The following is an 18,763-nucleotide window of genomic DNA, read 5'->3' as shown; positions in this document are numbered from 1 at the left end:
TGGTGTAGAGAAGAGAAGAAGGTTTGAAATGGTAATTCGATAACATAGGGAAATAGAAGGTGATGCTTAAAAGGGACAATTTGGATTTTTAAATACACTATTCAAAGGAGCAGGTGAAATATTACACTTAACCAGGTGAAGCTCAGAAAATAAATCTGTTTATTTTTAAGGCTTACCAGTAATGCACGCATTACGAAAGGGTCTTATTGTTAGAAGACTTAAAGTCAAACCAAAAAACCTAGTGACAATGAGAATTTGAATTCAAAGAGGAAAATGTATAAAGGAAGAGAAGGCTGTTTGTAAAAGGAGGAGGGGTTCGAAGATATAAAGCTTCAAACATGTAAGCCTCAAGTCTGCCTGCAAGGACCCAGAGATGAAGGAAACTCATTTTGATAATGTGGCAGTCCAGGGTGTGCTTTGCCAGGGAGCGATTTATATGTATGTGTTTTACTGTTGCTTTACCGGAGGTGTAAAATGAGAGTGGATTTTTATAGTTATTATGGTAGTAATTTCGTAGACATATGTATGTGCTTACAATCATTCTTGTATTAATAAATATTTAATTTAGTTCTATAAAAAACCTCTTCAGATTCAGTGGCCTTATCACTACTGAATTCAAAGCCTGCATCTTTATGCATACAAATTGCAAAAATGGGTCTTGACAGTTTTTTAAATTTTCACTCTGGGCTTTGAACAACTCAGCCTTAACCATCGGCTGTGTGATAATAATCAGGGATTCTTTGTGGGATTTATTTGTCATTCCAAAATCTTTTGTAATTGGTGAATATTAAGGTTATGAGTACGAGAAGCGCTTTGAATTATGGGGTGGGTGTGAGTTATTTATGAAGTGGTGAGACTGCCAGATGGTTTTGGTAATTGCTAAGACTTGTCTGGGAGGAGAATATGTAACCTGATTATGTTACAAACAATATCCAGGAATAAGCTGACAGAGTTGGTGGAATAATTAGAGATGGGATTACCTGCAGGGGCTAGGAAATTAGACATAATTGAAGTGATAGCACAGCATTGGAAATTGGAAGGAATACCTGACAGGCACACTTCTCCAAGGTGTGGTTCATTGGAAAGTGCTCACATTCATCTGCAAATGAAAACTATTGAATTGGAAGAAAAGGAACGAGAAAGGGCATTCCAAAACGAGCAGAGAGAAAGTCACAGGAGGGAAATAACAGGAATGGAAATTAGAAATTGTGAAGATAAAGAAGGAGGAAATAGAAATATATATATATATAGAGAGAGAGAGAGAGAGAGAGAGAGAATTCCATCTGAAAAACGTTGGCTGTTAAAAAAAAAAGAGACGCCAGGAGGTGAGGAAGGACACATCCAGAATCCAGTGGATGATATTTAAATTACTACAAGCTCTTCCAAAGCTTGGGAAAAGGGATGTTGAGTCATTCTTTATTTCAGTTGGGATTATAGTTAATCAGATGAAATGGCTGCAAGAGAACTTGACATTATTGTTACAATCAAGGTTGGTGGGTAGATTACATGATGTATATGCTTTTGCTGTCTGAAAAAGTATCGGTGAATTATGATATGTTTAGAGAAGGTTATTTTGAGTGCACATTACTTGGTACCTGAAACATACAGGCAGAAATTTAGGATTATGAGAAAACAGCCTGGGCAAACATAGTGAGATTGACAGAGTAAACCAAATTAATTTTGACTGGCGGATACGGGTGTTGAAAATAGAGAGACCCTTGGCAGCTCTTGGAGAAGTAACTCTTTTCCATCAATTTAAAGATTCAATTCCTTTGGTGGTGAGAATTTATCGGGAGGAACAAAGGTTTGATCCTGAAGGCAAGCAGCAGAGGTGGCTGATGACCATGAGTTAGTGCAGTGAGCTAAACCTTTGCCTCAGCACCCTTTCAAATCCTAAAAGGATAGACGTGAGAAGGTGAAAGGAAGGTGGGGAAGAGGATGAGTAGCTGGAAATTACCAGGAAGTTTTCTTTCTCAGAATAAAGAGGATGGTGCTGAAGGTAGAGGTGACATTGGAAAGTTGAAGTGTTTTCATTGTAATAAGGGTGGGGGGTGGTGGGGTGGGGGTGCATAAGACGTCAGTGTTGGAGATTGCAGGAAAAATCTATTGGAATTATAGGGTTGAAGAAAAGTTCCGGAGGTAAAGTAACCTGGGTTCTGAGGTTCAGGCACAGGATAAAGCAACGTTTTGTACACAAGTAAAACAGGATCAGTGATAGGTAAAGGAGTAAGAATGTGTTCACTGTATACCCAAGAGAATTCTGAGGAGCAGGTAACAGAAATGCTTAAAGATTTTGTGTGTGAGCAGAATGACTTTCTATGTGTGCAGCGTAGAATAGGTGAAGATGTTAACTTTTAAGAGACACAGAGGTTAGTCAGCCCTTAATATTGTCAGATAGTGATATTTGTTGTTCAAAGGGAGTATTGCAGAAACAGCATTCATGGAGATGTTAAACATATACCCTTGTGAAAGGCAAATTTAAAAAGTAAGAGGAAAACTGGAGAAGTGACTCTTGAGGTGGTGGAAAAATTGCCCATTGCAAGGCTTCAATTTATTCTGGATAATTAAAAAGCTGGATCACAAATCTGGGTGATGCCTATGGAGTTGAGCAGCCCATAGAAATGTTTTCAACAGATTTGTTACAAGAGGAGCATTCTGGATTGTTTCCAGGTTGTGTGCTAATGGGATCAGAGGCACACAGGTTGAAGCAAGAAAAACAAGAAAGACAGGCAGTTCAAAGGCAGGAAGAAGGTATTCAAATCGCATTAGCAGGCACTGTGCTTGGAAACATTGCTCATAAAGACACAGGAGAGGACAAATTAACTGGAGTGTTTAACTCAAAGTAGTTAATTGAGTTGCCTCAGAAGGATTTGCAATTAAAACAGTTATATCAGACAGCTTACACAGAAACAGAGGCAAAATGTATCCCAGAATGTTATTACCTGCAGGGTGATATTTTAAGAGGAAATGGAGACCGGGTCATGTCTCAGCAAATGGAAGCTGGAGGGAGGTACATCAGATTGTTATTACATTAGAGTATAGAAATGACTTTCTCATGATTGCTCATTAAATTGAATGGGGGCATTTAAAAATTAGAAAGACACAAGAAAAGGTAAAGAAAGATTTTACTGGGCCAGGATTGCACAGAGATATAGTCAAAGACTGCAGAACATGTAACACATGTCAGGCAATAGGGCAACCACAAGCGGTGATTAAGCCAGCACCTTAATCCCAATATGAACATTGAAGAAACGTTTACTCAGGTCATGATTGATTGAGTACGACCCCTCCCTTAGTCGAAGAGTTCAAATCAGTACTTACTAACAATATTGGATGTGGCTACCAGGTTTTCTGAAGCCATACCTTGAAGAAATATTACAAGTAAGATTGTGTAAGAGTTACTTTTTACAAGATATGGGCTTCAAGTTTTACGTGACAGCCATTTATGGAAGCAATGAAGAGTTTGGTGATAAATAGTTTCATTCAACATCTTATCAGCGGAGTCACAAGAAGCTTTGTAAGGATGGATCAAACAATATAAACTATTATGAGAGTGCACCATCACGATTATCCACGGGATTAGTATGGGGAAGTTCAATTCTTGTTGTTTTCTATTAGGCGCGCCTAATGCATTGAACTGTTTTACTCCTTTTGAAATAGTTCATGGCCTTGAGGTAAGGGGACCACTGAAACTAATTTATGAGAAATTGGTGGGTCAAAATCCAGGAAGTACTCTCCTGGATTATGTATCAAACTTCAGACAGAGGTTAGACAGAACATGTGAGTTGGCTAGGGAACATTAAACGATATCACAGCAAGTGATGAGAGTGAAAGCAGACAGGAAGACTACAGCTCGGAGATTTTTTTGCAGGAAGGAATGTGCTACTTCTGTTACCAGTGCTGAGTGACTCATTAAAGGCAAGGTTTATTGCGCCTTACATGACTGAAGAGAAATTTTGTGAAGTAAATTAATTAATAAATAATCCAGACACAAGAAAGAAGCAGAGGGTGTGTCATGGGATATGCTTAAAAAGTCTTTGGCAGGGAAGAGAATCAAATAGATTTATTAGTAGTGGTAAATAATAATAAAGGGATAGAAAGGCAGGATTCTGAAATGTATTTTCCTCTCATCAGATTGGATAATGAGGGTGCATTTGAAAACTTAAATGTAACATTGAGTTACCTTCCAGACAAGTGTCAAAGTGATTTGTGAAAGCTATTGCAGTCACACAAAACCATTTGTGGAAACAAATTGGGGAGGACAGATTTAGCTATCCATGATCTCTCTGTAGAAGTTTCATCTTCAATAAGGCAACATTCTTATAGTTGAAATCCGGAAGGCTTATCACATGTACAGAAAGAAATTGATTTCATGCTCTAAAACAGTATCATTGAGTCTAGCTGCAATAACTGGAGTTCGCCTGTTGTACCAGATGGATCACAAATACTCTGTGTGGACTCTTGAAAGGTGAATTCTGTGACAAAAGCAGATTCGTTTCCCATATCATGGTTTGAGGATTACGTTGAGAAAGTGGGACAATCAAAATTTTTCACAAAGTTTGACTTGCTAAAGGGATGTTGGCAAGTCCCAGTATCAGACATAGCAAAAGAGGTATTGGCTTTTCTGTCGCCAAATGGACTAAATCAGTTTAAAGTCATGCCATTTGGTATGAAGAATGGACCTGCGACATTTTCAAAGACTGACAAAGAAAGTAATTGCAGGTCCAAGCAATTGTGCTGTTTATATTGATGACTTAATACTTTTCAGCCAGAGGTGGGATGAGCATTTACTACATCTGGAAAAATTATTTACTCGATTACAAGGAGCTAATTTGGCGACGAAATTGGCTGGAAGTGAATTTACAAAAGAGCAAGTTACGTATCAAGGCCATAACATTGGACATGGTAAGGTGGCTCTGAGAGATGTGAAAGTCGAGGCTTTCGTGGATTTCCCAGTACCTGCAACAAAGAGAAAAGTTTTGAGATTTCTGGACATAAGTGGGTTTTACTGGAAATTTGTACCAAATTTTAGACATGTGGTTGCTCCACTGACTTAACTATTGAACAAGAGCAAAAAGTTTGAATGGACACTGGAGTGTCAGAGGGCACTTCATATTGTGATCACTGTTGTAACTAGGACATTAGTTTTGGCAATACTCAATTACGCCAAGAAATTATAATTGGCCATTGATGCAGGAGATATTGATATTGGGGCCATCCTGTTTCAAGAAGATGACACTGGAACTGAAAAACCTGTACAGTATTTTTCACGGAATTTGAATGCACAACAGAGAAGATATTCAACGGTTGAAAAGGAGGCGTTGGGTTTGGTGTTAGCATTGCAACCTTTTGAAATCTGTGTGGAAAACAATTCTTCAGAAACTATTGTTGCTACAGACCACAAACCTTTAAAGTTCGTGTAAAATTTCGAGACAGAAGTGCAAGGCTAAACAGGTTGAGTTAATTCATGCAACCACTTAATTGACTGATAAGACAAGTTTCTGCATGAGGATCTGATTGCAGATGCGTTATGATGGGTTTCAAGGTTAAATGGAAAAACTGGATATTTTGAAACCTGGACATTGAATTTGAATGATTGCTGCAGATACCAATGATTTGTATATACATATGTATATATATATATAGTTATGATAACACAAGTGTCTGTTAATGTAATAGTACTGAGATGAAGAGAAATTTCTTCAGCCAGAGAGTGGTGAGCCTGTTGAATTCGTGACTGCAGAAAGTGGTTGAGAGCAAAACATTGTATGTTTTCAAGAAGGAGTTGGATATAGCTCTTGGGGTGAAAGGGATAAAAGGGTATGGGGTGAAAGCGGGAGCAGGCTATTGAGTTCGATGATCAGCCATGACCATAATGAATGGCGGAGCACGCTCGAAGGGCCGAATGACCTACTCCTGCTCCAAGTTTCTATGTTTCTATATAAATATGTACTTACGTATAGGAGGTAGTGCATGATGGGTTAATAAATATGAAGCTATCTTTTGGAATTATGATGCTTCATTTTTATGTAAGGAAGCCGATGTCAACAGACGTAATAATGTCTATAATGTTATTGGATATTATTTTAAAATAGTGCTTAGTAGTGTCTGTGTCTATGTGTATGTATGTGTGGGTGTGTCTTAATTGGATTTAAGCCAGCTGATCTTGGGTTTTTCTGTATAGAAGAGAAGTATGTTCGAAAGGGTAATTAGGTAAACATGGGGAGATGGAGGGTGATGTGTAAAGGGGGCAATTTGCATTTGGAAATAGGCCATTCAAAAGAGCGGGTGAAATATTACACCTAAGCAGGTGCAGCTCAGAAAAAATGTGTTTATTGTTTTAAAAAGCTTACTGGTAAAGCGTGTATAATGAAAGAGTGCTATTGTTAGAAGGCCTAAAGTAAAAGAAAAACACCGAGTGACAATGAGAATTTGCATTCAAAGAGGAAAATTTTTAATGTAAGAGAAAGCTGTTGGTAAAATGAGGAGGGATTCTGAAATCAAAAGCCTCCAGCCTGTAAGCCTCAAGTCCCAGAGCTGAAAGTAATTAATTTTGAATGTGACTGTTCGGGGTGTGCTTTGCCATGGGTCTATTTAAATTTACGTGTTTTGCAGTTGCCTTACCGGGGGTGTAAATGAGATTCAGATTAATTAGGGGGGTTTTGTGTTTATTAGAGCAGAAATTTTGTAGGCATATGTATGTGCTTACAATCTTTCTTATCTTAATTAAAATTTACTGTAGATTTATAAAAAATCTCTTGAGACTCGTTGGTCTTATTACTACTGAACTCAAAGCTTGCATCTCGAAAGATACAAATTGCCAAAATAGGCTATGACAGTTATTTCACGTTGCCCTATGGGATTTTAACAACTCAGCCTTTACCATCGGCGGTGTGATATTACATGGACAAAAGGGTTGAACTCCTAAGGTGAGGTGAGAGTGACCTTGGTATCAAGGCAGCATGTGATTGAGTGTGGCAACAAGGGACCCCAGAAAAACGGGAGTCAATGTGAATCAGGGGGTAAAATTTCCACTGGATGGATTCAAAGGAAGATGGATGTAGTTATTGGAGGTCAGCCAACTCAGCTCGAGGATATCACTGTCAGAGATAGTTAGGTTAGTGTCCTGGCCCACAGCAGCTTCATCAATGACCCCCCTTCAATCATATGGTCAAAAGTGGGGATGTTCGCTGAAGATTGCACAATGTTCAGCACCATTCGCGACTCCTCAGATACTGAAGCAGTCCCTGCCCAAATGCAGCAAGACCTGGAAAATATCCAGGCTTAATAAAAATAAAAATACCTGGATAAACTCAACAGGTCTGGCAGCATTTGCGGAGAGGAGCACAGTTAACGTTTCGAGTCGGCATGACTCTTCAACAGAACTAAGAAAAAATAGAAAAGAGGTGAAATATAAGCTGGTTTAAGGTGGGGGGTGGGGGGACAAGAAGAGCTGGATAGAGGGCCAGTGATTGTTGATCTTTTTGTTGTTATATTTTGACTTCAACCGTTATAAATGTAAAATAAACACCCAGTAATAGTCTGCTTTGAGAATTTTGACGTTCACGGTGTCCTTTTTCTGAAGTTATGAAATTATGTTATGAACTCATAGTGAAGGATGTTCTGGACGCGTTTAATCCAAACATGATAGAATATCTCATTCAGATTCAAGGCGAGAAACATGGGTCTGAAACTAGTGTATTAACCTTAAGCAAAGACAATCACAAGACTGTGAAGGCAGAATTGGCTACAGTAGACCTGAAAATATGTTATAAGGTAATGTTAGAGAAGAAGTGAGATGCATTTAAGGGGTTGCCTTACAAGTCTCAACAAACATACATTCCATAGAGATGGAAGCACTCTGTGAGTGTGATGGACCATCGGCGGCTAACTATAAAAGCTCAGAGTGCTATCAGATTGAAAGAAAATCCATGCATTGTTGCTTTTGCTACCCCACGGACACCAATAACATTTTCAGTAATATTTCAAATTTCAGTCACTCATCGTAAGGATCACACAACAAGATTTCAAGTTTCAACTTTTTACCTTTAAAAACAAACTAGACATGACATTTGTTCAAAAACGCGCAGTAATAGAGGTATACTCTAAATATTCGAAAAAAAACTAACATTCTCCATTTAATTTTTAATACAGTTAAAAATCTCACATCACATTTCTAATATACATTTGAACTTTAAGAGGGTATTTTATTCTCCATCGACCCTCCTCAAGCTTAATCTCAACTCGCAATCTTGCATCCTTCATTTTCCATGTTCCTGCATGGAAACTTCGAATTACAGAACTGACTTTCGCTCAGAAGGGTTCGTTGGACAGAATTTCATCGAGCTAGGGCACTAGACAAAACTTACAGCCTCGTTTAAACCATCAACAATGTTGTCTCCTTATTCCAAGAGCTATCTATGACCCATATTCTGCGTGAAGAACTACTAGATAATAGGAGTCTCTGTCTCTCCCTGATCTCTCTCTCTCTCTCTCCCTCTCTGTCTTTCACCATTCCTGAGATTCTGAAAGAGGGGCTTATGACCTGAGAGGGGCAACGATGCCTTTGGAACACTGTAATCTGCGATCACTAGGGCTCACATTGGACTGTTTTCTTCTCAAAGTATTTGCATGTCAACGTGTATACAGGTTGAAATGTTATTTGGATTGTCGTTGCCAATCCAAATCCTAATTAGAGCAGATTTGTGATGGAACGTTCTAACCAGCTTCCTTTCCTTGATTGGAGTAAAGTTGATCAATACGATCTTGTGTTACTTAAAGATGTGTATCACAAGTCTACAACACTGATCAATATTTGCATTTGGCTTCCCCTGCCCCACAACCTATATGATTGGCCTGTTGGAAAACTTGTAATTAGAGCCCGAGCTAAGCTTACCGTTCAAGTCTGATTCTGCAGTAGGGTGGATCAAAGCTATCCTGCTGGATAATGGACACCCTGATCGTAGCATTATTCGCTGCATGTGATGCCAGCACTTGAAATGTTAAAGCCATCGCTTTTGGGCCTGAAAATATGCCGGTCCACCTCTGAATGATTTGAGGAAAAGGTGAAGATTGTGGCTTGCCATTGTTACATTGCAAGAGAAATACAAATGCCTTTCTCCACTAATAGGATGTTAACTTCATACCAAAAAGATGTTCTGCTCACCACACAATTGAGTCATGAGGCATTTGAATTTCAGTTTCACTGTGTTGCCAGGAATGTAGGACATATGTCCTAACGACTGGTCGATTGCAACAAAAGCCTCGTTTCTGGCTGCTCACAACAGGGATAGTACTGACCATTTGCAACCAATCTATGCTTTCTAAATTCAGAACATTATGTCCAACATTTGATGCGATTGCATGATTGGACGTCACTTAGTAAACAATCCCAAGTGGCTAAGACTGAGATTAACAACCTTATACCGTGCCTCTAAACATTGCATTTTGAATGTTTGCGTCCAATAATAATCCACTTTGAAAGTTCTGAATTACAGAAATTATGGTACGATCAAACAAGAAAAATGTTCACGATTGATCTTAACATGATAGAATATCACACTCAGTTTGAAGGCGAGAATCGTGGGTCTGAACCTAGTGTTGAAAACTCAAACATATGCAATTACAAGAGTGTGATGATAGAATTGCCTACAATGGACGTGCAAATATGTTAAAAGTTAATACCTTAGAGAAGAATCTGGAGGCATTTATGCAGATACTTTTATTTACTTTTAAGTGTCAACAAACATCAATTCACTTGAAAAGGGAGGACTCTGAAAACGATGTACCACCTGTGGCTAACTAAAGACATTAAGGATGGTATCAAATTGAAAGAATATTGACATATAATGTTGCTTTTACTATCCTGGTGGATAGCAACAATAGTGATAATTATATCTTAAGTTTCATAGATTGGCAGATTTCAATTTTTAAGATTTTATTGCAACAAGAAAGATAAAAGTAACATTCATGAAATAGAATGCACTAGAATACTTATGCTTTAAATAACAGAATACAATTTCCTACATTTAAAATTTAACACAACAAAAAATCCCACAACACATTTCTACTTGACACTGTCTCCTAAGGCTGTGATTTATTCTCCGGCTACAAGGCCAAACTTATTCTCACCTCCCTGGCTTGCTACTTGTTTTTTTATTCTCCTTTTCCAGTCTGGAAACTTCTAAGCACAGAGCTTTCACTGTGTCTGTTTCTTTGTTAACTAATCAATCTAGCTAAAGCTCTGAAAATCTTTCAGATTCCTTTAAATCCACACGAATTTTGTCTCTTCATTCAGAGCATTATATCCCACTGGTATTCTTTATGATGAATAGTTTCCATTAAAGCGATCCTGAGGGATAATGGCTACGCTAACCAGATCACTTCTCATTGCATATCACGCAAACTCATGAACTCTAAGGCCGCCACTTTCAGTCCTGAAACGTGTCCACTCTACCTCAAATGAACCAGGGCATGATAGGCGCCTGAACATTAATGCTAGATATTTTGCATTTCTGCTGTGCTGTAACAATGGGAGTGGCATTCTCCATTAGCAGGATACTGACTTTATGCCAAAAGGGCGGTCTGCCTGCGACAAAAGTGATTAGCCTGGTGTATGTATCTCAGTTCCAGTGTGGTGCCAGGTATGAAGACAATACGCCCCAAAGGCTGGTGAATTTAGACAAAAACCATGTCACTTGGACTGCTCACAACAGGCAGAGCACTGACTGTACTCAAGCAACGCATGCTTGTTAAACTCATAACATCACATCCAATAATAGACGTGATTTCGTGATTGGACAGCACTTACTGAAAAACCCCAAGTGTGCTAAGAATTAGATGAACATTCAATTTAAGGCCGCAAGTCATTCTCACAAGGCGGCTCACTTAAACTTGGTATAAGGTGCATATGTTCAGTCACTGGGCGCCGTACTCCGTCAACAGGAACAATATATGCAGATATTGTGCATTTTTCGATTTATGAAACGCCTGACTGACAATTGTTTCCTGGCACATTTCCGTTGTCAAACCCTCAAACAATCAGGTTCGACTTGTCTTGTTTTTAATTAAAACAAAAAATTTTGGGGGTTTGTTTTCGCCGGTACATTTTCCTTGGCAATGCTGCGGCCAATCAGGGCCCACTTTCCAGCCAACTAACACCCTTTTCTCGAGCCATATAAATTTGTCTCATTGAAAATTGTTCTGGCAGGGCATTGCATCATGCGTCTTTATAATGTCCCTCATCTGACATCCGCTGTGACATCCATCTATAATTAATTAGACCAGAACTGTCAACTGAGGGAATGCTGAACATTTTAAAGCACTTTGACCTTGTGCACTCTGTCATCATTAGCAACATAACAAATCTAGTGATTTAACAGAGATTTGACATCTACCTATCAATCATAAATACTCATGTGCCTCCTGCCGTTATGGCATTTTGTCAATTTCTTCGCCTGTCTCCCTATTGCCCCTTTGTGTAATTGTTAACTACCTGCGTGACTCCACTGACTAACGGTTTCATGGCAACTCATCACCTGCTTCTTCCAGGCTGTCAGATTGAAACCGAAGGTCCAGCTGATTATCACGAGACGATCTTGAGCTAGCACTGCATTTCATCCCTAAAATCTGAGAAAAGGCAAATTGTCGCCTCACTTTCCTCTGTTGAAGGGTGTTTTTTTTAGAGTGCTCACTGCTGGAATTTCCAGCAGAGAATATTTTTTTCTCATTAATTCATTCGAAGAAACCAAGTGTGATGCTCAGTGAGGTGCAATCCATGTTCTTGTTAGTTTCCACAATTATTGTTGGTTATTTTTCCCCTTGCCCAGTCCAGTGTTTTGTACAATTCTTTGCCAGATCAAGCAATTTTGGCGTAGAGTGAGAGAGATTCAACTAAAGAAGACGGAGGTACCCCCACCAATAGAGGTGGGGGAGAAGGGTATGGTTGTCATAGGTAATGACATAGATTGAAGTAAAGATAGGATAGGCTTCCCAACAATAGAGAGAGAAGGCAGAGGATGACAGAGTCAAGTAAAGCTTGCGAATACTCTCCCATAAAGAGTGAGAGAAGGGATGTAGTGACTGACACAATTTTGCAGAAGGTTAACATTTCCTCTGATAACCAAGCGCATTAGTGACTTTGTAGTGCAAAACTCAGCGTTAAGGTGATGTTGCAACTAATGCCTTGCTTTAATTGCGACTGTTTAGTTGAGATTCCTGTTTTATAGTTACCTTGTTGGCAGAACTATGGCCTAACAGTCACCCTGTCGTTAACACTCCCATCATAAACTGATCTTGTAAGCGTTGCCTGTACTGGCAGTGACTTATCGCTCATTTCCTGGTCGTGCTGTTAAACAGAAATCCCAGTGTGCGGTATTAACCTAACACTATTTAATGCATTTTCTGATATTCCAGCATCCTCAACATTGTGTCAATGCATTGTAAGGATAAGTGGATTCTGGTCTTCATTAAAATTATGAGATGGCAACTTCCTAGTGATACTTCATGTAACGGGCCCCGATATTACAAGCTGTCATTTAGTTGCTGATTCATTTTTGACATTATAGAACTTTCATAGATATTAAGAGATAGAAAGAGGCTCTTTCCCCCAACAAGACCGTGTCAGTGTTCTGCTCCATTGAATGATTGGGCTAGGATTTTTAGGACGGTGGGATTTCCCGCCCCGCTCTCTGAAGAGTCACCGGAAATCATTTCCCCCCTAAACCGTCCGCCCCGCAGGCATTTCACGCTCAAATGAGCGTTAGTTGGCTACAAGTGGTGCTGAAGCCACTCACTCGACAGGAAGTCGCATTAGAGAGCTGACGGCCAACCTGATTGGCTAGCTGGGTATGAGCCCCTGCAGCGAGCAGAATTGGGACTGCAAGCAGACCCCTAGGGCATCAGTCTTGGGATTAGAGAAAGAGGAGCGTTTTGGCGGTCTCAGGACAGTGATGGTGGGGGGCCATGGGGCGGATGGGCCATGAGGGGTTACGGTGTCCAGGGAGAGGCCTGGCTTGGAGGGAGGTCCTGCTATTACGAGACATTGGGGGAGGGGGGCGCCCAAATTTAAAACAGGGATTCTGATTGAGGTGCCCCATCGCCCAGTTTCACCTTTGATCGATTTGTAGCCATTTGTTCTCAGAAGCAATTGACTGTTATATCTGCTAACATTGAAGGGTTCGCTGTAGCTACACAAAACATCCTCGCTACTTTATGCAATGAGTAGATATGTGATGTCCTCTGCTTGCAGGAGACACACGGAGCAAGTGAGAACAACCGCCCAAAAATACCAGGAATGTTCCTGGTTATTGAAAGACCTCATCAACAACATGGCAGTGCTGTATTTGTTAGAGCTGGTTCAGTTGTAGAAGCCACTTCTAAAACAGACGATGACAACATCGAAGTTGTAACTGTAGAGCTGAGCAAAGTAGTGACCTCAGTGTACAAGCCACCTGGCACAGGTTTCAGCTTCTCTAACCCTGTACCCATCCTGCACAGTAAACCACAGATCATTATTGGAGACTTTAATAGCCACAGTACACAATGGGGGGGTACAAGGAGTCTAACAACGACGGAGGAGCAGTCGAAGAATGGATGTACGCTAACCAGCTTACTCTCATCCACGATCCGAAAGTACCAGCCTCCTTCTACAGTGCCCACTGGAAGTGTAGTTATAACCCAGGTCTTGCCATTGTCAGCAACAACATCGCTGGTTTCTGCAAGAAGCTTGTCACAGATCCAATACCACAGACACAACACCGTCCTATTGATATCCAGGTAAAGGAAACAGTGTTACCAACCGTCATACCATTCGAAAGGCGCTTCAACTTCAAGAAGGCCGATTGGAACAGGTTCACACGAGTACTTGGCCGTAAGGTTAAATGCATTATACCATTACCTGAGCACTGCAACCTGTTTGCAAAAGCTGTCCAGAAAACAGCCAGAAGGAAGATCCCCCGATATTGTAGAGCACACTACATCTCTGGTCTCAACAAGGAGAATGCTGAAATCTACTGGGAGTATGTCTCAATGTTTGAATCTGAACCCTTCTCGGAGGAAACAATATTTACCGGTGAGAGGGTGATGTTAAGTGTCTCTCAAGAGCTTCAAGCACCTGAGACACCTTGATAGAGAGAACAGATCTTACGAAAAGCAGCAAGAAGGCATGGTCTCTCATAAGCAAACTTGGAGGCGATCCCAAGAAATCTGCCCAACATCCAAATATGTCAGCAAACTAAGTTGCCGACCAGTTGCTCCTAAATGGAAAAATCAATAAGAAACAACCAAGATCACAACTAGATAGGAAGAGGTACAGCAATGACCCTGGCTTCACTGGACCATGCACCATGGAAGAGCTGGAAACTGATATATCTAGTCTAAAACACGGGAAAGCAATTGGTCTTGACAACATAGCAACGGAGGAGCAGATAAAGAACTTTGGACAGCAAGCAAAGAAAAGGCTCCAACAATTGTTCAACCACTGTCTGGCAACACACAAACTACCTAATATTTGGCAGTAGGCACATGTAATAGCACTATTAAAGCCCGGAAAAGACCCCTCAGATCCTAAAAGCTTTCAGCCAATTTCACTGCTTTGCCACACTAAGAAGCTGTTTGAACGCCTGATACTCAATAGGATAGCAGCAACTGTAGATGAGAAGATCATTCCACTGCAAGCAGGTTTCCGCCCCGGCAGATCAACAACAAGCCAACTGCTCAAACTCATACAACATATCGAAGGTGGTTTTGAGCAAGCGATGATAACAGGTACTGTTTTTGTAGACCTGTCAGCAGCATACGATACAGTGATCCATAGACATCTCCTCTGCAAGATCCTAGAGATGACAAAATATATACACTTAACAGAGCAGTTACAAAGCATGCTTCAGAATCGCTGGTTCTATGTTTAACTAAGTGTGAAGCGCAGCAGGTGGCCTATTCAGAAGAATGGTCTTCCTCAGGGAAGCGTGCTTGCACCGCTGCTGTACATCCTCTACACGAATGACCAACCTATAGACGGTGTCACACGCCCTTTTATATATGCTGATGACTTATGTGACACTGCCCAAATCACTGATTTTAATACAGTGGAGAAAACGCTTTCTGAGGACTTGGAGGGACTAACATCCCACTCTGAAGTAAAGCACATTCGCGCAAACCCATAAAAGACGCATCTTTGTGCATTCCACCTCAGAAACCGAGAAGCCAAACCCCAGCTTAAAGTAACCTGGTGTGGGGCAGCACTGACGCATTGTGAGCACCCTATCGACCTAGGAGTCACCCTTGACAGATGCCTCACCTTCATGAACCACATCAAAAAGACAAAGGCAAAAGTGAGCACACGAAACAACATCCTCAATAAGCTCACGAACACAAAATGGGGAGCCAGCTCGAAAACATTACGAACAAGTGCACTTGCTCTTTGCTATTCCACTGCCGAATACGCCTGCCCTGCATGGGAAAGATCTACTCATGCTAAGAAGATGGATGCCATTCTGAATGCAACCTGCCGAATTATCACAGGTTCTTTAAAGCCAACAAACACCAACAGCTTATATATCCTGGCGGGTATCACTCCCCCGGATATAAGAAGAGCAATAGCCAGCAAGAAAGAGCAACTCCATCAAACATCAGATGAGAGGCACCCTCTACATGGTCATACACCTACACCCAGCCGCCTAAAGTCAAGGAAGAGCTTGATGAACAGTTTTGTTCCATGACAATCAACCCCACCTGAAGCCCGCATCGCCTTGTGGAAAGACCGGCTCACCAGTCTCGAACAATCCCGAGCAATGGAAATTCTACCAGATGAAAGCCTTCCCCCAGGAGCTAATTGTAACTGGGCAACCTGGAAGTGCCTCAACAGACTTATGACAGGTGTAGGTCGTTCAAAGGTGTCATTAAGCAAATGGGGATATACAACCTGCCCGACAACTTGTGAATGTGGAACTGAGCCATAGACTATGCAACATCTCCTGCAAAGTCTATCGCTGGAGGAAACCTGCACTGTTGCAGATCTTGCCGAATTCAACAACAAGGCGCAAAAATGTATCCAGTTCTGGCAGGGCCATGTATAGACTGTCTGTGGACACAATAAGAAGAAGCCAAAAGCTGAAAATAAAATACTGCACCGGGAAGACAGCTTCGTGGGTGAAAGGCACTGCCCGTCTCCTGAGCTGTCTAAAAAATAGCTTTTTTTTTGTATTCGAGCCTATGTACATAATTAATAATGTACAGTGGTTCTGTGTCCCCATACCAATAACTTACAAATCACCTGCATGGGACGCATATGATTTGATTCGTTCCATTTTACTAACCTGTCCCCCATTCATTCTGAATTTACTGCTCAATGCTCTGACTGTCAGACACATCCTATCAACATATAGAGCCCGCAGGAGACTCAGGACCCAAAGCAATGGAGAGAATCAGAGTGACCCAGAGATGGAGAAGCGTAGGAAGTCCATGGTTTTACTCGTCGCCATCTCAGGCAGCTTCATCCTGCTTTATTCGTTACTTTTTGTCATGATCCTCTATATGCAAATTGCAAAAGTTACTTATTTCTCAGGTTCTAAATCCACTGAATTATCATTTAACCTGGCGGAAAGCGGATATTTGCTTCAGTTTTTGAGTTTCTGTATCAACACATTTATTTATGCTGGGGTCCAGATTAAATTCCGAGCTGAGTTAAAGAAAGGGATAAAATATCCAGTGAAATTATTTGTTAAGTTGTTTAAGTTTTGTAAAATGCTAAAATGGCACATGAATTCCACAACAAACTCCAACATTTCCTCTACTTGCCTATGTCACACGTGGCCTCGCTACCCAGGTGCATTTGCTTTCAGACCCTTACCACATTTATAAATATAAGTAACACGATAATAACGTTTGAAGCAGTAGCGGCAATGGAAGTGGGAATGTGGCCTATAAATTAAGGGCTGGTAGCTGGGCGGGCTGAACAGTTAAGAATTGCGAGAGGGGTTGTGCACCACTGACAACATGGTTACCATCGTCTTTATATGGCAGCCAACATTAGTTTCAAAGGAAGCAGCCACGAAACAACATAAAGGGGTAGCGATGGGGCAGAACGCAGAGTAAGTGTTGCGCCCAAGCACATTGATTCCTCCTTGGGGATGATTGTCCAGACTGGAGGGCTCGGGGGTTGGGGGCGGGGTCGTTGGTGGCATGGTAAAGGGAGTGGTCCTAAAGACATTGCCTCGCCAAACCGGGCAGACATCGATGGCGATAGTGGAGCAAGTTGAGAACCATCTGTTGGCCACACTTGTCTAAATGGCGGCAGAGCTGGAAAAGGACAAATGAGAAGCTGGAAAGGATAGCGCCGTGGATGATATTAAACATGCTACTTTAAGTGCGACTATATGTGAAGGGGTTGCTGGTCCAGGCACTGCTGAGGCATCAGCACTGGCTATCAGGGGCGTAGTGAAGTGCCTGTGAAAGGGAATGGGGAGGCAGTGGTGACTCATGCACTGTCAGTCTGAATAGCCACATGCCAGAATCGACGCTTGGGCAGCATGATGAACAGTTAGGCTTGCAAGCTTGGTCGATGTTGTGTGCCTGTTCTAAGATCGTGCAGCAATGGGCATTTATACTTCTGCAGGAGTAGAGCGTTCCAATATAGGGCAAAGGACATGAACAGGAAAAGGCGTGCCATGCATGATCATACTCTTATGACACAGCTGATGGTAAATGCTGGGCTGCTCAAATCCCAGGGAAAACTTGAAACAACTGCCACAACTTATTTTCCAATTTGTACAAATTTCGAAATGTGTGCTTGAGTTCAGTAGCAATATTACCACCAAGTCTTATAGGTTTATTGCAAAAATAAATCAAACCATTATTAATAGAAGAAATACTTTTAAATGCATACATAGATCTACAAATTACTGCTATGGTAATTTCTAAATACCCTAATTAACTTTACTCCCAGTTACACTTTCGTTAAGTCAACAGTAAGACACACAGATTTTAAAAGGCCCAGGCAAAGAAACATGATACCCTGAGCAATCCAATTCAAAGTGAGTTTTCTTAACTTCAGTTCATTGCAGACAGCAGCTTGAGGCCTAGATGCTTTTCACACTTGTTAGATCTTAAAATGCCTAAACATACGCAGAGTCTTCGTTCCTTTATACATATTTTCCCGATTTGATTTCAAATTCCCAGTGTTTTACTATATCTTTGGACTTTACCATTCTCATAATAAAAAATCTCTCATAGCGCTAATTTTACCGGTGATGTTTGGGAAAAATATATACACAGGTTTTGAACATCAACTGGCTAAGTGAGACACTTCACCCTTCCTTTCCAAACAATCTGGCCTGGTTTATTTTAAAATGCAAATGTTTACTTTTACCTCTGCCATCTACCTACTTAACATCTCAAACCTAGATTATCTCCTGACACAACAAAGATTTCAGCCCGGATGTCTTTAATTCAATTAATTCACACACAGATATAGGCCCATAGACATAGACCCCACCACTACTCTGCTTAGCAATACACTCCAATAACATTATGAGACTTAGTATATCTTCCTGACAATATGCACGCGGATGAAGTGGTGCTGGAGCTGGGAGGCCTGGAGGCACAGCAAGCAGGCACTCATAGGGATATGGGCGCAGAGCACCCACAGAGTGAATGGCTAAAACGATGGGTACAAGGGGCACTCTGTGGATGACAAATCATCGTGCTCGTGTGTGCACAATTTGTCAGGTCAATGTCCAAACCCCGAGTCATCAGACGGAAATCC

Source organism: Cetorhinus maximus, chromosome 23, assembly GCF_964194155.1.
Source record: "Cetorhinus maximus chromosome 23, sCetMax3.hap1.1, whole genome shotgun sequence".
Lineage (NCBI taxonomy): Eukaryota > Metazoa > Chordata > Chondrichthyes > Lamniformes > Cetorhinidae > Cetorhinus > Cetorhinus maximus.
The sequence above is the reverse complement of the archived record's forward strand: the minus strand, read 5'-3'. Positions refer to the sequence as shown.